The sequence below is a fragment of the Apteryx mantelli genome, chromosome 6, assembly GCF_036417845.1.
Source record: "Apteryx mantelli isolate bAptMan1 chromosome 6, bAptMan1.hap1, whole genome shotgun sequence".
In the NCBI taxonomy this organism is placed as follows: domain Eukaryota; kingdom Metazoa; phylum Chordata; class Aves; order Apterygiformes; family Apterygidae; genus Apteryx; species Apteryx mantelli.
Genome location: NC_089983.1, coordinates 28966113 through 28990324, shown reverse-complemented (window position 1 = coordinate 28990324; position 24212 = coordinate 28966113). Strand labels below are relative to the sequence as shown.

The 24212-nt window shown below is 38.1% G+C and overlaps 1 long non-coding RNA gene across 1 annotated transcript in view; it reads left to right on the top strand.

The window, feature by feature from the left end:
- Positions 1-21067, top strand: part of LOC106499291 (uncharacterized) — a 150956-nt gene extending 129889 nt beyond the window's left edge. The window contains exons 3-4 of the long non-coding RNA XR_010884588.1: positions 17756-17860; positions 19998-21067. This is a non-coding gene — a long non-coding RNA (uncharacterized lncRNA). The remainder of the gene's footprint in view (positions 1-17755; positions 17861-19997) is intronic.
- Positions 21068-24212: the final 3145 nt, after the last annotated feature.

The window sequence follows — 24212 nt, the reverse complement described above, 5'->3', positions numbered from 1 at the left end:
CTCAGACACCTCTGCTGTGGCCCTGGCAGTTCATATGCCCGACAGCCAGCGTTTGCAGCAGAGGTTACCACCCCCTTCTCGACAGAGATCCCCTCGCATCCATTAAGGCCTTTTGGCTTTTTTGGTTTCTTTGATTTCAGATTTTTGGCATATGTTTGCTCATGTTTTCAAACTTCTATCAGTTACCATTAGGACATCAGGAGCTTGTTAGACTTAGATTTAGCAGCTGGGACTTTAAGGGAAGCACCAGCTCCTGGGGGATATGCAATAAATCCGAGAGACCTGGCAGTGTTGAGAGGCACTAGTGTTGCAGAAGGCCTGTACAAATTTTAGAGAGGTGAAATGTTTGCCCAGCTTCACACAGCTACCCAGCAACACACATCAAATTACTGCTCAACACACGAGCATTAAGAATTAGAACTGAAATATATAACTGAGTAAGTGGCACAAACTCACAAAAGCCTTTCTTCATGGGAATGAATTTTACACTGACTCAACATTCAATGATTATTCACTGCATTTGAACTCAGAGGAACTATTAATACTAGCAGTGGTTTGATTCAATGTAAAATAATTGCTAGAATTAATAGTTTCACTGGATTCTAATGAAATTAATTAAAATTTGACACTTCAGAAAACAAGTCCAGAAAATGGTACATCTGCAAAACAATTTGTAAAGCTCTTGTTCCATACCCACTGGTGGGTTCTACAACGGCTCAGCTGCAGCTTCCCTTCAAGGAGGGGCCTCACGTTTCACGCCTGGAGTCACTACTCATCCTCTGCTATCCCAGTGCCTTTGCCTTGGCTGCGGTGCAATGGGAAGGGTGCTTTTGAATGAAAAAGGATTTGGAATACAAGGCTGATTCAGAATAGTAGAAAAATGGAGTAATTAGGTTGTATTTTAATCAGAAGAAGGATGTGGAATTATGGGGGGGGGGAAAGAGTTGCATTCTTTTCTTGATTTGTCAAAAGCTCTTTTTCTCTACTTCCTACTGAAACACCACTCCTCACAAGTCTCCTAAGGTTAATGCTTTTTTCCAGCTGGAAATCTATTCACAGGTTAATTTTTAAGGTTATCTCATCAGAGGTGTATTGCATGTAGAGAAAACTGGATATTTCTCCTGGATATTCTCCTGATGGCCCACTAGCTTAGATTTCTTCAGGTGCATTTGCTGGCCGCTTCATGTCACAAGCAGCGGAGATGTTTTAATTAAAAACCTCCTCTGAGATTCTTCTCTTTGCTCGCACTTATGGTTCCCTGTAGAACAACAGAAATTAGCTGTGAAAACGGACACTACTATCTTTGAAATAAATTCTAGATGTCCAGTGAACTGAACCTCCTTGAAGTGTGGGTTTTTCTGTATTGCCAGAATAGGTTCATCAGGACAATCTGAACCTGTCAGTAGCCTTTTCAAAAATCTTTTGTAAAGCTGCAATAACACCTCAGAGATAAAAGTAGATTAAGTGACACTGGTTATAGAAAGAAAATTCCACTGAACTTGCTTCTAATTGCTGACAAAGAATATGCACAGAATGCATGGGCATGCTTCACTGGAAGGGGGGAATTATATTTTATTTATTAAGAGTCTCAAAGACCATTTGGGATTTTAATCTTACAGGGCAGAAAGTTATTTTTCCTTTGATTATCAAAATACAGAAAAAGTTTGCAACCAGTTATACATTTTAAATTTTGCACTTTTCTTTCCAAAGCATTAAAACAAGCTTCCATGAACTTAGCAAAATGTAATAATATCTAACTAGCTGACATTGCTGCAGGTCTGTACTGTAACTGAGTGTCACCTTGCAGCAATATATTGTCTAAATCATTTCTTTCCCTTTTGGCAATCTACTAAATAATTCTAAACAAACACTGCTGATGAAGGATTATTTCCACATAAATATTTCTTATTAAAATATCATACAGAAAGTAAAATATCTTATTCAGATTTAGAAAACATTTGCCAACAGACATTTAATATTAATTTAGAACCTTCTTACTGACAGCTGCTCAGCAGGACCAAAACTCTTCATTTGATTATAGTCTCAAGGCAGTCTCATGAAGGTTGTTACTGAGAAAGAGTCATTAGGGCTCTCTTTTATTCACCTCCAGATATGAGCAGACCTAAATGTGCAAGGAGGTTCCCTTTTTATTTTTTTAAAGATATATATGTATATATTTATTTATTAAGGGTATGTTTTTATTCATATGAAAGGATGAATACAAAACAGAAAGGCAAAATTTTATAAAACTGAGGAGTTGCATAAAATTCAAAAACAGAAGGATTTTTGAATGATGGACTGGAAGACAGTGTTAGTAAAATACTTACTTGAGGATGCAGTTTGAGATATGATTTTCTGATGTATTTCCTATGCCCTATTTCTATATAGCTGTAATATGCTATGAATTATAATTGTCATCTAAAGAAAAAGAGAAAAAACAGTTCATTCTGCCCAAAACTTCAGGCTTGTCCAGTCCTTCCTCCCTACTGATATTTAATGTTTAGAGGATGCTTTGTACTTATTTAATGTACTCCCTTCACCTGGTGACCTGGAGGTGAACGAATCAGCCCTAGAAGATTGCCAAAGGCTGTATGAGGTACAGATGAAAAAAGTAAATTAGCCACTCAGATACCCAATAAGGACTGGCCTTTTTTTAAAAAAAAAAGGTAATTTCTGAAGTCTTTCTATCCATCCACTATGCCCACTTATTACCAATGAACTGTTAGGTTTTCAGGCAATATGTCCCAGAGGGATATTTACCCTCAGGGTACAGAGCATTCTCTTTGTGACCATGGTTCATGCCTCCCAGGGTACCGTGGTTTATAATGAAGTGGCTATCGCATACAGCCTGATTCCTGACTCTTGTGAGACTCTTTTCAAGATGAATTATACGTATATTATATAGATTTCTAAAAAACCAAACACACACAAACCACCCCAAAACTCACTCTTATCTCATGGGTCAGATTTCTCTTCAGTTGGGACACAACCGACCACATTTCCACATGGTCTCAGTGACAGTGCATAAACAATTCTTCATTCCGTTTTTGACACACATTCTCCTAGAGCTTAATTTAGATTGAATTAATATCTTGGGCATATAGTTTCATGTCCTTAAATGTACATGTCCTTAATCTAATATGCTGTTTGGCTGGAAAAAACAGCATTCTGCCTGTGAATTTATTCAGTGCAGAATCTCCATCCTTTCCTGTTCTAGACATAAAAACTGAGCAAAATGGCTCAGTAGTGCTGCCATAAACACAGCTCCTGTCTAAGTGCATACGGATTTTGACAACATGTAAATCCTGACCTGAACTAACAGCATTTATTACTAATCACACAAGCAGACAAGATTTAGGATGTTAATTAGGTGTCACACTGAAATCCTTGACTCATAATTCCACAACCAATGACCTTCTGTGAAAAGCTGGCTCAAGAAGTTCCTACCTTTCCTATTCAATACAATGACTGCTTGTGGAGTTCTGCTCTAAATCACGCCACTGCATTGACCTCGGTTAGAAATAACTCTCCAGAAAAGATTGTTTTCACCAGTTCATGAAATTATGGATTCTATGCCATATTGACAGTTGAATCAGTAGAGTTGGAGGGTTATCTTCTACCACCTGAGGGCAGGACCACGTGGTCAGGAGCAATTAAAACAGCTTCATGACCAAAGCCAGTGTGTCTGGACTTTGAGTCCCCAGAGCAGGCTTGTCCGCCTTACCAAGTTGTACATATGCTTCAGTTTTGAGAAGTTCTTGTCTCTGCATTTCCAAAAAAAGTGGGTTTCTCTTACTAATTTTTTTAAACAGACATATTGACAATCCCTATCTTCTTCCCCAGCAATTTATGTAGGCAGTTATCTTTAAAAATAACTTCTATTATAATGACATTAAAGAAAATAATCATCTGAGAATCTGGCCTTAAAAGAATGGCAGGAAATAAGTCAATTTACTCAGGAATTCCCAGCTTCCACTATCAAAGCACTTTCTCACTGGAGATATGTTTCCTAAAGATTGCAGGCTGGGAAGAATTATCACTGTCAGAGAAGAATTAGGAAATGTATCACTACACTGATCCAATGTATCTCACTGTGGACTTGCAATATCGAGATAATTTTAAAATAAACAAAAGGCCTGAGCTGCAACTGGGTATGTTAACGCAGAACCCAAGCACATGCATTTTGGAAGTGACAGAAGTAAAAATGCCAATAGAAGCTTTAAGCTAAGTTCTAGAATAAATATTTTGAGAGAGATCAAAATGCTACTTAAATAAGGCTGTTTCTTTTATGGGGATGAGAGGGAAAATGAAACACAATTCAGCATTTGTCTTACTAACTCCTACTCCTCTCTGAATTATTAAGCATCAGTCACTGCAGCACACACGAAAGATGATGTTCAGAGGGTGAAAAATAGCTGTGTAAAGAATGACCCCATTGTTTGTAAGCCCATTTTCCTCTGTTGCAGAAATTGAAAGGAGGCAAAGAGCTTATATTTAAGAAAGCAGAGTGGAGAACAGAATCGTCTTCCTAGCTCTGCCCCGCACTCCTGCATGGCCCGAGGCAAACTGCTTCAGCGAAAACTTCCACAAGCAGCCGCTGCGCACTCTGAGCACTCGGTCTGAGGCACCAAGGATTAGGTCTGCTGAAGTTTTAAGAATTCATAGCTCCAAGTGAAGTCAATAGACTTGCTGCTTTTAAAAACACTAGCTCTGGACAAATACTAAAGACTAGGTACTTTGAGAAATAAGGATATGGTCATTTCGCATTAGACATCCACACTGGTCTGTGCTTTTGAGGATATATTGCTTGCCTTGTTACCACATTGTAAAATGGAGTTAATAATATCCACTTATTTCACAAGAGTATTATAAAATGGAGACACTAATGTTTGTGAACTCTGAGATACTGCAGTTTCAATGGAGCCCATCACTTTTAGGAGGAAATTAATAGTGTTGTATTAAGAGAAAGATCTGAATGTTGCAGCAGGCAAGGGGCCACAAACTGAATGAATCCCATTTTTAAATGACATATTGGATAACTGCCAATTAAATGAGTACTGTCCATCTTGTGACCTGAATGAGGCAGGCAGGGAAGGAGCTGGATAGAATAGTGTGCTCTCACATAATTAAAGGCTGTATCATAATGCAAACCCACATTTCAGCCCAAATACTTTAAAAGTTTTGCTAAGCTCTTAGCAACTGAATGCAAACTCTCATAATGAGAAGTTCTGGGAACCTTAAATATAGTCTTGTCTCCTTTGTCACATCTAGCATGTTCTTATTAGCAAAGTCCCCAAGAAACTAATGGAACACTTGGCAAACTAACACAAGAACAATATGAAATAACATTCCCAGGCTGGAAGATTAACTCCTTCAAAAAGCTTTTGTTTTATGTTGTAAGAGCTTTAAGACAGAAATTCTCTTTGAAAGGAGTTTCTTAGATATTTTTATGCAAGAAAAGAATCAAAAATGTGACAAAATCTTGCTTGAACAGAATCTATTCATGAACTGCATCTAGTAAAGATCACTCAGATTGTGATCACAGAGTCAGCGCCATTTAATTAGTATTTAAGTACATGTACTGTAGCTACATTTAATTACAGTCCCAGATTCCTATCTATTATCCAACAGATGATTGCTACTATTTGGCATTCAAACAGTTTCCAAAAAAATAGGAAGTGAAAAGCCTAATATGAATAACAATCAGCAATACAGCATGCTGTTACACAAAACAAGCATACAATAAATGCTAGATCACATAAGAAAAAAAACTAATCACCAAATCATTATCAAAGTCCTAAAGTAAAAAAGGCACTAAACGAAGGTTTCCTCTAGTGATGTTTCATGTTTTCTCTTTGTTTAGATTCTGGTCTTACATTTCAGTCCTACAGAAGACAAGCTTGTATGGTGCACGTACGATCCTAGTATCACAGAGAAACCTGAATAATCAGAAGCATCGGATATACATTTCTCAGGACAAGTCTGAGCACTGCATCTGTATTGATGCTATATGCTGTATACTGCTACTCACTATACTGTATGCTGTCATGCTCTGTGATACAATTATGTCACTGGCTCCACTTGTTAAATTGAAGAATGTCACAGATTCAACTGGTATCAGAGACAGTGACAGAGGCTCACAATTAAAAGTAATATTTCAGTCAAGTTACTCTTGACCTTCAAATTAATATACATATACTATTTTTCCAAATTGCAATGGTCTCTCTTCGGTTCCTCTAAGCACGCTTTGTTTTGTCCACACAGAGTTCAGTGGGAAAAAGTAAGTATGTCTGAATAATGAATACTTAAGCCTGCTAAAGTTCTTCTCATTTACAATTGCATTCTAGGTTAAGTTCCCTAAATACTTTCAGGAGATATTTTCTTAGGTGAAGTAATAATTACATCCTAAACCACAAATGCTACGTACGAGCCATTCAGACAGTGTAATAGAGATAACTAAAAAGAAAGGCCAGCATTCCCAGAAATATGCTGATACAGTGGGTGATGCCCCATAACCTGCATCCTGTAGGAATATCACAGAAACATGCTGAAAGGCAACGTCCTCAGGTGTCCCGCTGCACCCGCAGGAGACCCCTGCCGCCCGCGCCACTGCACTGCTCAGCACGCGCATTACGGGTTGCCACCAGCTCCTGCCCACAGGACAAGCAGAGACTGCCCTGGGCTCGTCGCTCTCCCCAGTGGGGAAGGTGACTCTGGTCTCTTTGCTCAGGCTGATGATTTTCACAAAGCACGTGAGGGATCTCTAGGAAATCTATCGCTCTTTCAAATTTGGCTGAATTTACCAGCCAAAAAGAATGGTTAAATATTTTTAAAATAAGTTATTAAATGTTAAGAAGAGACAGACAATATGATCACATAAGACTCATTTTTTTGAAAACATACAGAAAAATTGAAGGCCGAATTCTGCTGTCTTGCATAATCACTGGGAATTAATTTGAGCAAAAACTATGGAATCAGCTATGCAAATAACAACAATAATAGCGGTAGAGTGAGACAGAGCTACAGTTTGCCAAATGGGAAGGAACAGTTTGTAGGGAAGAATGTTATATTTTCAAACTTAGTAAAATGTATTATAAATAATCATAATGTGTAAAATAAAACTCATTGGCAAGGGTCCTTATATCATCACTTGCTAGTTTGAAAAGCACCAGCTGCTAGACCTGGTGTAGTTTCAAAAACAAACGTAAAAAGGTAAGTAACAAATACACATGAGCATGAAAAACCGTACTTCATTACTGAAAGAACGCTTTCCACACAGATGTCCAGTTTTTAATGGGACTAGAGGTTACTGCAGCATTTATGGAACAATGTGAAAAATGTATATACTGCTACAAGGTGGGAACATTAAATGAAGATGGACAAATAGATCAGTTCATGGGGTTAAACAGCCAAATGCAAACTTCTTCACATGCAACACTAGTGCTACAATCACAGCGCAGCTGGGTAATATGAAAATCTTGACTTAGTTTATGTACACAAAGGCCTTTTATTTTCACCTATCTAAATGACTCCCTTTGCTGCTAGGATTACACTCCTGTGCATTGGAATTGAATACAAGAGCTGTTCTTTACTTCAGGCATTTCCCTCTGGAGAGCTGCTGACCCAGAATTCTGTATTTTAATTGAGTCATCCAGTGCCTAGTCTGCTGGGTTACAACCTGAAAATCAGCAAACACTGTAGTTCAATTACAAGCCTTGCTTCATTGTATTGGTACTTTGAACTGATCATGGCTATAAAACATGTCAGTGGTATAAACTGTAAGATAAAATTCCATAGGATTTTAGATAATATTCTGGAAAAGCAAATAATAAAGAACTCAAGGATGAATACACAAGAAATGATCCAGTTCCCCTACAGATCTGATTGTTATCACTTAAGGACATGCTGTTTTCTCCTCACTGTTTGGCATTTGTTTAACTTTTTCATCATCCTCTCATACAATACTATCTGTTTTTAATGTTGACATATTTACATTTTTTAAAAATCCAGAAACTCAGCTTTACCTTTACCTATATCTTGCCAAACATGAATAAAATTCAAATCAAAATGTATCAACTATTTCTGCTGACACCCAAGGTATTCATTCACTTCTTACTTCTTCCTAACTCTTAACTTGGGTTTATAAATCCAGCAATTACTTTGGTGTAACATTGTTGCCAACATGTATGATTCTGTTAAAAGTCTTACAATATTTGATGATTGTCTCAGAATTCCAGCTTCTTCAATCAAAAGTGTTTACAAGGAAGTCTTAATCTCTTCTGGTTGTAAATAAGAACTGCGCTCTTAGGCTTTAGAGGGCTTAAAGATTATATAAAAGGCCCAAAGCCTCAAAAGTACGAAAAAATGCAAGAGCAGACAACAAATGCAAGAGCAAGACAACACTAGCAAGGAGTGACAGAGGAGACTGACAGGACTATTACCCAGTGACCACTCTGCAAGGGGAGCCTGAGATAAGCAGCAAGTCTGGGCTTACACCGGAACTGCTATTGAAGTCTCTGCTCAGCTTCCCACTTTGCTTCATAGATGACAAGATCTAGCAAAATGATCCCAAGTCAGAACCGAAGACAGGATGGAATGTAAGGCTTTGAGAAACACGAGTGCTGCCAGCAACCAAGCCAAGGGATTGAAACCTGAGGGGACTGCACTGCGAGCAGGAGATCAGGGAGCAAGGACAGGAATTGGGGGCTGCACAGCACATCTAATGAGCAAGCCACAAGCCAAGGGATGAGCTGCAGGAATATGCAGTGTGAGTAAAGGCAAGTGGCGTACTGAGTGTCCTAGAGCTATCAGTAGGATTCCTTCATATGCCAGACGGACAGGCAGCTATCGACCAGGCTAAGAGACTAGTCTTCAGTCCTGGTAGACCAGCTGTGGCCAGGTGGCTGGCTTTAGTTTGAACCTTCAGAAAAGACTTCAACACAAACATCCAGCTGAATTTTACAAACATATGGCAGTCTATGTGCATAAGTATAACCAAACACTTAACACTGATCAGATGCTGCTGTAGCTAGTGTGTAACAAGCTGCCTGATCGGATCGCTGAAAGCTGCGAGCTGCCAATGATCTCATAACTGGCCCACTGTCACTTTCCATTTTTTAGCATTGCTTTTCACCTCAGAGACAGATTTTAATCTGAGGTCCGCAGCTCTCTAGATATGTAGACACACTGCTTGAAATAAGCAGTATTTTATGTGTGAGAGCAAACTTACATGGCTACAGACAATTTATTTTATATGCCATAGCAGAAAAAGCAGCTGCCTGCAAAGCCTGAGCCACCCCATCAGCAAAGAGGTAGAGGGAGTGAAGCGCTGGTCAATTGTGCCTCATCTGCCACTGAGCACACTGTCAATTGCCAGCAAAGGGGAACAGGGACACGGGAAATACAGACAGCTAATAGAAATAAGGAGACAGAAGTTTAATAGCAAGTGTAACAGAAAAAAGGTATGAAATACATTTGATACAGGTGCAAGATGTCAGCTTATTGCTTTTTATTTATAGAACTGCACAGATGTGTATAGTGCTTTGTTACATAAAAATTAAATTGATGCAGATAGCTCAAGGAGTAGAGACATGAAATCTGAATTGGTGTGGAGAGAAAATTAGAATGAACTGAACTACCAGGGAAGGGGAAGTCCTTTATCCTCTGCCCATTACGACAAGTATGCAATGAATTCTTCTGAAGAAATACTAAGCATTTTGCTAATGAGGCCTAAGGTGTCAACTGACAACAGGGTGTTCAAACAGGAGTTAGGGATAAGCAAATAGGCCTTAGGTAAAAATCAGGAATAAGACTATAAAATGAGTAAGAGCAGAAGTCAAACTAGGCATAGGCATATCTGAAGAGGAGGTCTGATATAAGCAGAAGTTATTTCCTGAGCGGAAGTCCACTCAAAGACAAAACTTTTCTACAAACTGTGGGAAAGATACAACACAAGCAGAAGTGCTTGTGATGCCCAGAAGGAACATCAGGTAATTTCTGCTCCCAGAATATACCATAAAGGTTTCATCTTTGCACACATTTAATTATCCCAAGCAAGAAAGAGAAATTCAGCGCTGTGCCTTTTATTTACTTGGTTGGTATCTGAGTTCTAGAAGGGAGGTGAGTGGGGGAAGGACTCCAAGATTCAAGGGCACCTGCAGGAACCGATGGAGAACTGCATCTAGAACAAGGCTCAGCTGCACCTGTTTCTCGCAGCCTGGCCCCCAAATCAAAGCACACTGTACTAGTTGGGACTCCCCCACCACCAAGTGCCATTTGTGGTGCCTCCACCTATCAGCTTAGTAGAAAGGAAATATGTTCTGTGTAGACAGAGTAACAGAATCAACCTAATTAGTCTTCTGTAAAGTAAATTATAGCACCATTACCTGTTTATTTTGATTTTCTGTAAAATGAGAATAAGGCTTGAACAAGGACAAGGCACATATGTACTGTACTGTACGTGTAAGTTCCCTTTATAGGGTATAACTCACTGCAACAATGCTTTGAAGTTAATGTACCTTCGCAGTTCATTATAGATAAAAATACTGTTCCGTCCTTTAATATATTCTCAATCATGTAAACAACTTCTGAATTACACTTCTGATACTGAAACTGCAGAAATAGCAAGTGATTTCTTTCCATATATTTGAGATGTACCAAGATAAGCAGCAAATTCTAACTCTTCAAAAACTCCCCAAAACGATATTAATTACTTTTCTAGATTTTTTTTAATAAAGACTTGAGAACTTTTTCATAACACCAGCAGAGTTTATTTTTATTTCCAGCATTGTGAAATAGTAATGGTTTAATAATGAATATTTGATAGGAGGATGAATGTTGTTCACAACTCTAAATGATTTTGAAAAGTCTTTGGTTCAGTTTCACAGAGCAACAAAATGATTTTTTAGATTGGATGCATGAGAGAATAAGAACTTGCTGGAAAAAAGACAACTCAAGAATATTTCTAACAGGAACCATTTCCACTAGGAGGAAAAATAAAATGCATTTTTCTAAAGGATAAGGAGTTATTTTTACCTGTCTTTTTCCTTATGCTTAAGTGGTTTTTTTTGCTTTTAATGAAAGGTGCTATGGCAGTGAATTCATGTTTTAGTTGAATACAGAGCAAGCAGCGAGTGAAATTATATGCTCAATACAGATCTCATGCAATAATGATAAAATAAATGTAAAATGACTGTAACCAAAGCAGCCGCTTTATGAAGCAAAGTCTCCTCTAAACTCCGTAAGTGTAGGCAATATAAAGAAAATGGGAATACATTAGAAAAAGATGGAAGTTTAGACTAGACAAGCCCAAAAGTTTTCATGATACTGTAAAATATTATGATAAGCGTCTTTTAAAAATATACTTGGCCTTTGTCACTGCAATATAAAGCAGATAAAAACCTGGTGAGATACAAAGGAACATAATTACAAGTCAAGCTGAAATGGAGTCAGGGTACTCGACCAACACCAGCAGACCAGCGCCCAGACCCTCAGCTGTGAGGAGAAGTTCTGCTCACCACAGCACTAAGAAACTCTTATTTAAATGATTGTGGACAGCACAATTGGACCTTGGTCATTACTTAATTTAAACATATTAGAACTTCCGTTTAGTAAGTGTGACATGAACTTTGCAACAAATAGCTCCTTAACAAAGAGGTAAAAAGTCTACCACTGCTACTAAGTAAAGGAGCAACCACTTCATCACAGTGCATAGTGGTCACTACAAAAGAATTGGACATTTATAGTCAAACTTGTAATCCTTGCACTCTCATGCACACACAGATGCACACAATACTCCAAAGAAAGATTAGGCTGATGTATTTCTTTTTCCTGAAATCTGAAGCCATTTTCTATCAGAGGCATTTTTCAAAAGGTTTACAGTTTAGAATTAGGTAAACTCCCTTCAGTGTTGTAAGAATATAAATTTGCATAACAGGGATGAAATTCAAGACCTTCGAGGAAAAAAATTCCTCCTGGAATATGTGACATTTCCCAATGGCAATACCATCAGAGCAATTAATGTTTCAGATTCAATTCTAGATTTACAAAAACAGTTACAGAAAATAATAGGAACCACAAAACAGATTTCATTCTAAAACATTAAAGTTTTAAGGTTTCTAGTTCTTAATCAACAACTCGCCAGTCCTCAATCTTAGGTACAGCAAGTACAATCGTGTCATAACCTTCTTCTCTTTGCCTGAAAACACTGTTATTGAATCTTACTGAATTACTCTGGTTGATTAAATGTATGGTGAAATTTGAGCATTGGACTGACTATTCCCACAGGCAAGGACATACGCGTCCCTACACCTTTCCTTTTGGATGGAGTCAACGAACAGCCCAAATGCCTGTGAAAGACAGATGATATTAAACAAATCATACACTAAACATGGTCCTCTGCTGTGATAAATTCTTGAGTGAGTCTGGTAGGGAATAAAAGAGGGCTGAGGAAAATGAAAGTGCTTTAAACATGACCTTCATTGTTTCAGTGAGTTATTGAGTTACACATCCCCCCACCCCTTACTCCTATTACTAATTAGGAGGATATATCTTGACAGCCATTCCACAAATCATTCATTATCACAAAATCAGGTTCCCTTACACAACCTCTTCTGCTTAGCACCTTCTTATTTGTACATGCCCAGTAACTGAAGAAGTTTTATATATACAAATTCAAAAAGTATCCAAGAAAAAACAACATAAGCCATTATACTTGTAAAAAGGTTGTCATCAGACTGAAGAAATTATTACCAGAAATTCAGAGTTGGGTATTTTCAAATTGATCTCATTTACAGGTGGTCCTATACTTACTATATAGAGACAACATTGTGCTTTGATTCCTGTCTCTATTGCCAGAAATTATTAATACTCATTTGTTTGAGGAAAATATTCTGAAGAATCTCTCCAGACTCCCCATCCTATTCTACCTTGTTTGCTATTTGGGGCATACCAGAGACAAGGCATCAATCCCTAGGGCAGTTGGGAAGGAGCAGTTAATATCCACATGGCTCAGATGTAGCAGGAATAGACTGGCCGTGTTCTTACTGAATAGATATGCATCTCATACAGAAATTTAAAATGTCTAATTGTGTCAGTTTTGCCACAGGTTCTTCCAAAGGCATCTAAATGGCTTGCTTGTGAAAGAAACCTGCAAGGGCAGAGGATATTTGTGGTATGGAGGATCAGGGGACCAGAGCCTCGAATGAAAGAAGTTAGCCTGATTAACAGATAGATGTATCTTCTGAAAACCAGATCTTATTTTTTCTTCCTTAGTCTCATCCTTTTTATTCTCTCACTTCTTTGTTTTCCTACTATGTGTTCTGCCTCTTCCTTTGTTTTTTACTATCATATTTCTTCCAGTTCTATTTCTCACTGACACTGTTTCACTGATCTCTAAGATCCTTCACACCTTCATTCGCTCTTTTCTTCATCATATCCCTTGCTTTATTTCTTCTGCTACTGTATGTTTCTTTTTCATTACATGAACCTTACCACCTCCCTTAGGTTGTCCCTGCATTTACTCAGCCTTTACCAACTGATCTAAACTGTTTTTAGTCATGGCTTGAAAATGTTAAAACCTGCCTCAGGCCCTTATAATTCCTTCTTCGCCCTAAAAAGAGGATGCAATTTCAATAAAAACAATTAGTGTCAGGAGAAAGTGTGTTTGCCCCGGGCCTTTTTATTTTATTTTTTGAAGGATTTTGGAATAAGTAGCAGATGAGAATCAGCAGATGAGAATCTAAAAGATACTAGCAGAAGTGGTGTTAACAACCACCAGTTAAATTGAGTTTTATGTTTCTTTTTTAATAAACTACTTGACAATGAATTAGCAAAGCAGAGCTGAAGGTTCTTACTAACCACTAATTAGAGCTCTGAAGTTAAGCAAAGGCATTCAGAACAATTCAGTAGCTGCATTTTGGGGCAAGAACACACACATAAAGTGAAAAGAAAACATTATTTACACACTGCTCAGTTCTTCTGTGGTGGGAAGAAGGAGAATTAACTTTTTTTTGTACTACACTATCTAATATTCTGTAATTACTTTCTATTAGTAAAAGTATGACAGCTTTCTGACTGCCAGTGAGCATGGTCCTGGTATGCAGGAGGGCTGAAACATGTACAATGTGGGCCGTGTAACTAGTCGCTCCTGACTTGAGACACACAAAGTTGAGGTGGGGACTCTGAGCTCCCAGGACCCCCAAACTCTTCCTGCTATATTCTTTTACCAATTATACAGATTGCCTTCATAATCTACTCTTATTTATACTTTTAGGTGAAAACTGAGGATGAAATAACTATTTCAAATGGTTTTTCATTATACAAAATAAGGATACCTACAGCTTAAACTTAAGATTTCTCATTTCATGTACAGAATGGAAGCTGGTGTTTTTAATAACTGAATTAATTCATTGGACTAATCCATACATATTGCACATACAGATGGCAGACTATACTTGTTTCTGCTTACACCTTAGATGATGAAGCTCAGCTCATTTACAACTGATTGTCTGGCTGACAAAAAACAGGAAGAAACAATCCCTTGGCAAGAGTAATTTTCTACATGGGAATCTTGTTGGATAGTCAGCTCTTGACAGATGCTCAAAAAGCAATTAATACACTGGGCATTTATTCCTATTTGTACTTGTACAGAAGACTGTGACCTTTCTTTTGACATGTATGTCCCACAGCTGTTTCACATTCATTTTATATTACTTTAGTAAGCTAGAACAGAACAGGGAAGCCAAAAACACAGGGAGTGTAGCTCAAGGAAGCATTTAGACAAGCATGCCCTCATCTGTAGTGGATAGAAACAAGATGAGTTTTGACCACTTTAGAGAGATTTCGTCTTTGCTGCAGCTTCGATTAACCTTAGTACTTGGGCTAACAATCTTTAGTTCATAATAGCTGAGGACTCTCAGGAGATTTTTAACAAAAAGCTTTCTTCTCTGCAGTGCATATGCATTCCTTCTCTCCCCATATCAGGGCAAGAAGTCCCAAATTTAATGATCATCAAGAGCTTTGTCCAAGATTGCTGTCTTTTCTAAAAGCATTCCTCTGGGGAATTAAAAGTGATCAAGTGGCTTGAGAAAGGGCAATCTCAGTTTGGGCTGAATACAAATCAAATATATAAACCAAGTTGCACATCACTTAGACTTACCACTGGTAAGTATTGACCGCAGCATAGCCTTTTCCCTTTCCTTGGTCCATCTTTCTTCAAGTCTAGCCTATACAGATCAAAATAATTACACTACTCTTCTGTATTGGTATCAAGATGCTCCTGACACTATAATCTTCCAGGTTTCAATGAGCTGAAGGGTTATCTATTAAGACAGTCTTATTAGTGGCCATTACTTCTCTAATAGGGATTTAGGAGCAACTAGCTTGTGCGTTGCAAGCTTGTTTTCAAAAGAATTGCAATAGTAAATAGCGAATTCCAGTCCAAGTTTCATTCCCAAAATAATTCTATGTTTTCAAAAGGATTAAGTTATAATTCCTTTCCATTTTTAAACTACAGAAGCTGGAAAGAGTTCCTCACTGCTTTGACCCCGGTTAAGATTTTAAACTGTCTCTTTCAGATAGAGGGCTTAAGAAAACCGGATACTTTATCTCATACCTGCTTAAAAGAAACATTATTTCACATCTTTTTTATTTCAGACACAGACTCAGATGAGAAAAGGACTAAGTGAACTAGGAGGGAAGGAGGAAACAAAATGATCTATTATGGAGATATGAAATTCTGTAAGAAGTCCCAGTGGGGGAAAAAAATGGCAATTGTGTCCAAGTTACTGCAACTCAAAAATTTTATTGAAGAAAGCGACAAGCACTATGAGCATTAATATTTGTATCTGCATATAGAGCAGTTCTGAAATCAATTTTAGATCAGTAATGTTTTCTGATTGAAGGAAACAGTGAGCAATGATTTCTCTTCCACTATCACTTCCAATTATGAAACCAAACCAAATCATTTTCCTTTCCATTTATCCCACCACGCAACCTCTAAACTATTTTACCTCATTCTTAGACTATGTCCTATACCAACAGAGATTTGTTTAAAGGTGGGAGGAAAGACAAGGAGCTTTGAAAGAGGTTTGTTTATGGCTCAAGACTATAACTCATCTTCTAGCAGTCATGCTAACCAGCACAGCAATACTCATCTTAAATGAGATAACATTGTACCACATAGGGAAGGTAATGTACGACCATCTGACAAAGTCAAAAATCCAGGTCTCGCCACACTAAGCTCTAAATTGCATTTAACAGACTGAGGGACAAAGTCTAAACTTTTTTTTTTTCATATGAGGACAAGACACCCCATAAGATTTCTGTTTTATTACAACAATTGTGAGCCTAGCCCCTAAAATTAAGGTTTCTTTAAAATTAGAAAATTATTTTGAAAGATTAAGAACTACGGGAACTTTTCATTCAAACTATTCATAGGGAAATTTAAAGGGAACTAGCATAAAATTTCTGATAGAAAGCCAATTCTAAGATATGTGAGTTACTGACTTACCAGACTTTTGCCTACATTGCACCAAAATACACTAGCTATTCATGCAATGCCTCCATGCAAGAAAACTTCCTGATATAAACTCAAAAATCATGAGAATAGTTCTGTATTCTGACCTATTTCTCCATTTCTCAAGTGTTTTGAATACAAGGGTGATTTTTATTTGTATTCTACAATTTTAAAAGTCCACTAATTGCAAAACATTCTAAAATAAATGGAAACTGTCTGGATGGGCACCATCCAATTTCTAATGGACAGGTGTTCATATAAAAATTCAACAGCATCGGCAATAAGCTGGCAGCTACCAGGAGGAGGGGTGTCTAGAAATGATTTGGCTCACAGCTGAATTTCCTATTTAACCACGGGGATGATCAAATTAAGTCAAGGTCAAGTATGCGAGCAGAGCAGCTGTGCCATGCAGCAGATAAGGACTGCTGGTGTATATATATAGTAGATCTGTTTTGATTTTCTATCTAATCCACTGTTCCAGCCTTGCGATTCGAGGCTGCTGCAGGAAAGAGAGAGACCTCCTGGGCCTCCCGGCCTTTCTCAGGGGCTCCCAGGTGCTGCTGCTGCCCACCTTGCCCGAAACTGCTGGGTGCAGCAGCCCTGGCCTGCTTGCTGCATCCCCGGAGCCCACCTCGCGCCTGCCAGGCAAGCTGCCCGCCTGCCCGCCAGGGCACAGCAGCCAGCCGCTCTTCCCCTCATCAAATCGGAGCAATGCTGAAATCTCCCTCACAGCATAGAACAGTTGCACCAGGCTGCGAGAGGAGGTAGAGGATTTCACCGGCAGAAATTTTACTCTAAAATGGAGCCTATCTGGAACTTTCATTAACTACTACAAACACGCACTTTTTTTCAGAAGAGAGTGTTCTTGCGTCCTGTAATGCTTCGGCTTCATAATCTATGATTTTTGTGTTTCAATAAATGAAAATCAATTGGTTCTTGGCAGTTAATGCACAGGTACTGAAAATGGTGGCTGTAGTTTTTCGGTACCCATCTGTCCTTCCCTTACTCCATCTGTTTCCTTCACTCAGCGCACTGGAATCTTGCTTCAAGAAATGCAATCAAAACTCCGCGTGTAGCACAGTGTAAGTTACCTAGTTACCCAGCTGAAAGATGTTTTGAAAATAAATCACTGTCCTTGCAATCTGTAGAAGGCAACAGACACTGACTTTGTCGTTAACATGTCTGAGCAATCCTTCTTTCAACAAAATATAACTGTTAGTAAATCTCCTCTAATTTCAGATTGTGCACTTCAAAATAATATCACAAAGGATCATCACTGTAATCAGTTACTGACTACAGCTGGGGGAATTTTCACAGACTCCACTTGAGGCTGCTTTTTAAATGGTAAGTACCTATACAACTGTATGATATTATAAACTGTTTATCAGGTTTTTATAGCTAATAAAACAGTACAAATTGACAATATTATATGATTTATTTGGATAGTATAGCTTTTACTAAAATATGGTGACTGATTTTTTATTTTTTGATTATATTTAATAGTTCTTTGGCCTGATGATAATTAAAGATTTTGATTTGACTCTTCACACTGAATACAAGTGTTTAGAAGAAAAACAAAACAAAACAAAACCCTCTGCCCTTTCCAAGCCAAAATGGAAGACACGATACAGAGGTTGAAATTAATTCTTTGTGAAGTTTTGAGTATGGTATTACTCCAATACAAAATCCAATACTAAAAACATTTATTCTATTGGATACTACAAATGAAAGACATTTCCACTTTTAACTCCACATTAAGGCAGTGTGGTAGGTGAGGTCACTTGAAGGTCAAGAAAGGCCTTTTTTTAATAAAAAAAAAGACGAGCACTTTAAATAAAAGCTTTTCACTATTCATGGTCTTTCTTTTCTATACTGACATGATATCTAGAATACGTAAGCCCCATAAATACTTTGTTTTATGCACTTACCATTTCATTAATATTATCATACTAAAAGGGCATAGCTACATTTTATTTGCAGCTACACAGGACTTTTGACTGACACTGAGTTCATACAAAAAACTTCTCAAGAATACTAGCATACAGAATACAGTTCACAGAAACAAGCATTCAAAACACACAACTTTATGGCTATGGCAATATTAACTCCACTCTCATCACTTTTTTTTTTTTTTTTTTTTTTTAATCCCACAAGTGATATTACCAAAGTTTCGGTAGCATAACTTCCTGCGAGAATTTTCCTGACGCAAAAGCAGTAAATTACCTAACCTCTTGAAATGTAAAAGGAGCCTTTTTATAAGAAGAAGATTTAAAAGTATGCAATGAGAACTTAAGTTGGAAATGTTTTTCCATGATGAAAAATGAAAATAAGTGCTGGTAATAACATTTTGTAAAACAGTTTTCATCTTAGAGACCAATTTTAATGATGTAAGTCCCTGAAAAAAATGAGGACTGCAATTCTTTTAATCTTCACATATACATTTAAATACATTTATCCCATATTTCCTTTGTATGGCAAGAGTTTACTTACAAATGAAAGCAAATGGAGAATGGCTGGTATTAATCGTACAGAAAAAAAATTAAAGGCTCCTAAGATCTTCAAAAAAGCATTAATAATAAACCATTTGCATAAAGTTAAAGCAAGGAAACACTTGTATGTGAGAAAACATGTATCTTTTTGACATCTGCAAGCTACTTCTCTTGATCTGCTCTATGAATAGAAACTAATTATGAAGAGTCTAAAACCAAGATAATGCCCTAGAAAATGAGTGACTGTCTTTGTTAAAGATGCTTAAAATAGTACAAGTAAATCGGTATCATATAGATACACAGCCATTAAACACATTTGAATAGAAGTTCTTTCTGGTTCTAGTCTTCCCTCTTTTATAATCAATGGTCAAACTCCCATTAAAGTAATTGAAAGTAGATCAGGCCCTGATGCATCCTTCCTCTCGTGACATTTTCTGGCCTACGCAGTTTCAGTATGAACTGGGAATTGCAGCAGAGCTGCTCAGGCTCTGGGGAAGAAAGCAGGCAGGCTTCTACATGAATGCCACCGCTCTGTCCTCCGTCGGGACAGAGGTCAGCAACTTAGCTGCTCTTTGCTTTGCCTTCTTACTCATGATCCAAAGCCCGTGGCTTGGGGAGGCCATAGTAACATAACCCATTGCTCCTCAGGAATTACTGCTTTGATCTGAGTTTTCATTTAAGGAAAACTTCATTCTACTCTTTGTTTATAAATGCAGTTCAGAAACAAGTATGATTCAAGGCTAAATTCCAAGCCTCAAAGCTGACGTGCTCCAAAGGTCAGCAGTGATAAAAGATTAAATAAAAGCTGGGGCAGCCCCTCAGAGCTGGCAAAGGGCCATTAGAGGGACTGAAATGGAAACAAGTGGTGGAAACTCGTCCTCCTCAGGACTCCAGGGCGGCAGTGGCTGGATGGAGCTGCAGAACTCAGCTGAGGTGAAGTGTTTCATGCTGGATCGCCCAGAATTAAACACAATCTTGGCCTTTATTTTCAGACATCTGCACTAAGGGAAGGGAGATTACGAAGCCAGAAACGATTATCCTTCAAAAGGCAGAGTTTCTCGGGAATCCTATCTATGTGATTGCAGCTACTTGCAAACATATTGATTCATCAGGACGCAGCACTGAGCCACAATTCACAGTTTTAGCATCACGCAACCATGCAGTGGTCAAAAAACCTGTCCCATTCAAACAGAGTACAAACTGACAACCTGCCATGCTGCTTTACAAGATCATCATGGCAGAAGAAATCTTCAGGTTTCCCTTAGCTTACCATCCCTCCACACAAAAAGTCAGAAGGCGCAAACTCGCATGCACCAGTTTGCCACCCAGTTGCTGCTGTTGTTACCCTCCCACCCCGTGCTAATGAAGATGCTATTCTGTATCACTTCAGCAATGACATATTCATTTCCCGTGAAGAAAATAAACCAAAGCAACAGGACACATCTAAGAGTGCAAAAAAGCATAGCCTAGGATTTGATGTACAACTCAAAGCACATGCTTTCTATTTGCTGTTCCCTGCTACTTCGACATAAGGGCAGAATTTTGCACACACCTACAGGGAGCACTCGGGGCAGCAGGAGGCAGCCGCTGCAGTCTAGCCTCGTCCCAGGCTGTGCCTGCACAGATCTATTTCAAACCAGATGGACATTAGCCCAAATAGCATTTACTTGAGTTTCAAACAAATGAAACATTCTTTGTTCCAACTTCCAGTTTCAGAGTGCAACAACATTTTAATTTAGCCTAGAGTGAGCACAAAATGAATCCCCTAAGTCTAAGTGGGTGAGCTGGGCAGAAACAGGCACCATCATTTAGAGCAAAAGCAATTAGATCACAGGGAAATGCCTTTAAATAGTTACAGCAGCAATTATTTCATTTCCAGCTACTTTGGACTATGAGACCGTAACTTGAAAATCCAGTCATGCCTTTTGGTTTACAGACAGCCAAATTCAAGATTTTAGCTGTCTATGGATAACTGATCAGAATTCAATCCTGATTCTAGATGTTACTCTTAATGTAAAAAAACCTGCATAATATTGAAAGCTGAAAATGCAGTGTCTAATAAATGAACTTAATATAGAAATAACAGGGCCTGTTGCATTTTTGTAATTTTTCATATTTAATTAACTGAAAACTTCCACCTATGAATTTTAATTCACTGACAAATGACTTCATTAACACAAGGTTATGATTGCCTGTGGTGTTTCATGTCCTTCTAGAAGGCTGACTTGAAAAACATACAAACTTTGGAGGGGGAGGGTGACAAAAAGGAAGCAAATCAGAACATCCTGAACTTGCTTCCTTCCAAAGCAAAATTCCCTGCACAAACTCAAACTGAACATGGTCTTGGAGGTGAGAACAGAGCAGGAATTACATGAAGCAAGTTGTGGGAACTATGACTGGAGGAACCTAGCAGTGAGGAAGGGGGAGAATCCTCAAGGCAGGAGACACAACAGAGCAACCATCTGCATTAATTAAAACAAAAACCAACCAACAAACAAACAAACAAAACCATTGACAATGAGTTCATCCAGTTTTAAAGACGGAGGGAAATAAATTGTAAAGGTGAAACAGGATTTATCAGTCCGTTGGAGGGATATGCCTCTTTCTTCTCTTCCCTCCCACTTCCTGCACCCTGAAGTTCAACCTATTCGGTAGAACATTTTTGCCCTCTCAAGTCAAGAGTTCAGATGCCATGAGCATGCCAAAAGTTGCTTGGCTGGGCCTGGTGCACATTTAGTGGAAGACTATAACTTGAGATGTACGCCAAATCATGTTTTAAATGTAACCATAACCTCAAATTTGCATCATGGTAAGAATGAACCCCCTGACAGCTGTGACAATAGAGCACCCATGATGGCAGCCTAAGTAACTATACTAAAATTACAGTTAATTATGCATGTGCTGGGTTTAGCCCTCTGTAGAGAACCCCAGGCTTGGCACAAAATGGCTCTTCAGCTTGACATGCAGACAAGAGCTAACTGCAAAGCTGTTCAGCTCTCCATAATGGAAGATCTACACAGCAAACCAGAAAGGTGAAATTTCACTTAACCAGCCATCACATTTCATAAAAATAAATAGCATCTGCTTGTTTTATTTATACAAGTTGAGAGGACACTGACACACATGCATACTAAAAGGAGTACCGAATACAGTTCTGCAACATGCTGCAGGAGAACAACAGAAGAACCATACGTAGGCCCAATCGTCAATAATGTCAAGGTTGCTACGTCCGTGAAAATCATTGGAGGGACCCCAAAACATACCATGCTAGTGGCCAGCCTATTACTTGCTCTGTTGTGCTAAAGCATTTACAGTAAGTCACAACTGCTCGGTAGCTCATTCTCCTCCCTGCACTCTCCCCCCTTCAGACATACCAGCACGTGAATAAGCAGGCAAACGCAGTACGTTCCTCCTCACTCAGCACGCACCTCTGCACAGATGCTGAGGAAACGCTGTGAGATGGAGCAGATGACCCTTACTTTAAATCCTTTCCTGAGACACAAGCCAGTCTATTACACTGATCAAACAACATTGATTTGGACTCACATATACAATAAAAGTCCTCTAAAATTTTTCATAGGCAGGGCAGACCCAAATCAAAAATAAATTACATTGCATAGTTTGATGCAGAAATACAAAGGTTAAAATTCCATAAGCCTGTGTAGGTCAAAACTCCCACTGACTTCCACATGAAGTTGTGGGTTTTGGTATTGTCTTATCTTTGAAAATATACATCTATGTGAAATAGAGTATTTTATAAAATGTTTATTGATTTCCTAACTTTAGTTTCAAGGTCACGTTAATTTGCTCTTTAAAAGACTGTTCCATAACATCAGAAAAATATGCACAAAAATAAATATATTCTGTTCTTGAATTTATTTGGCTACTAATAGCTACCATATTAGTTAATAGAAAACACTCCAGATAATAGAAAAACGTTTTTCTATTAGAAGTGCAAGACAGATATAATCTTAGATTTTGCTAATACATAGAGAATTAAGCTCAGGGAAAGTTCAATAATTTATTATTGTTAGCAAAACAAAAGAAAAAACAGTTAACAGACATTTCTACTATGCAATTTTTTTGAAATAATTGTTTGATGAGTGATTAAAATACAAGAGTGAAAAGAGACTGAGACAGAGGTAGGAAATGTTTTACAGATATGTCAATTTATTGTTCCTTTAAGAGTAAAAAATGTTTCACAAAAAAGATGCTGATTTTAATCTAACATCATTGTCTCTCAAAGAAGATTAATCCCATTTATCAGTCAAAAATAACATTTGCTCCTCCTTCAACAAAATCCAGGGAATGAATCTATGTACAACTTAAAAAGAGTACACAGTCCGGATATAACTTTTTTTAGTTGATCTTCTAGCTGTCCTGCTGCTTTAAAAGCTACATGGATATTCCCACTCAAGTATCATTGAGGCCCAAATGACCATTTTCTCAACCTCCTCTTATCTGGCTCCAGAAAACCCGGGGAGGCCTGTCATGAGACACAGGAAAACACACTTGCTCATTCAGCAGGCTTTTAGCTGTTCTTCTGCATTGAAGACACTAGGGGATTTCTTTAATAGACAAATTTAATACAGTAGCAATGATATTATGAGGCATAGCTGTACACTCGAAATGCCACTTTCCCTAATCACATGGCAAGAGTTTGAAAGTTCATAAACAACAGGACAAATACAAATATTCTTCAGGTAAATACGTCAGGGATTCAACAATGTTTCTCCCAGCACCACTGTTTTTCTGCTGCTACTACACACACTGATACTCTTGTAGCCTGTCCATTTGCCTTAACAAATGATTCTAAACTTCACTTCGTTTATATGCCCATAAATCTTTCCAAATCTGGCTGCTTAGCCTTTAGTCACCTTGTTATTTTCTTACTTATTAATCAGTGGCAAGAGTGAATTCTAAAATCTTTCAGCCACTGGATAACCAGTATCTTAACCTACAATTTGTACTTACACAGGCATAACTCATTTTTTTCACCAAGTAAATATTTCAAAAAGCAGCAGCTGACAGCTGAAATTTGACATTTCATTTCCGTATTGTGCTGATTATCACAGTGAATAGAATGAGCTTTGTCATTGATTTTAAATGGGACTAGTCTTTTATCTAATTCATATATTCTTCTTAGCAAGACAAAAGATGGTAAACTTCCAGGCTTGAAATCTCCACTAGAAAACTCCAGTTTCTTG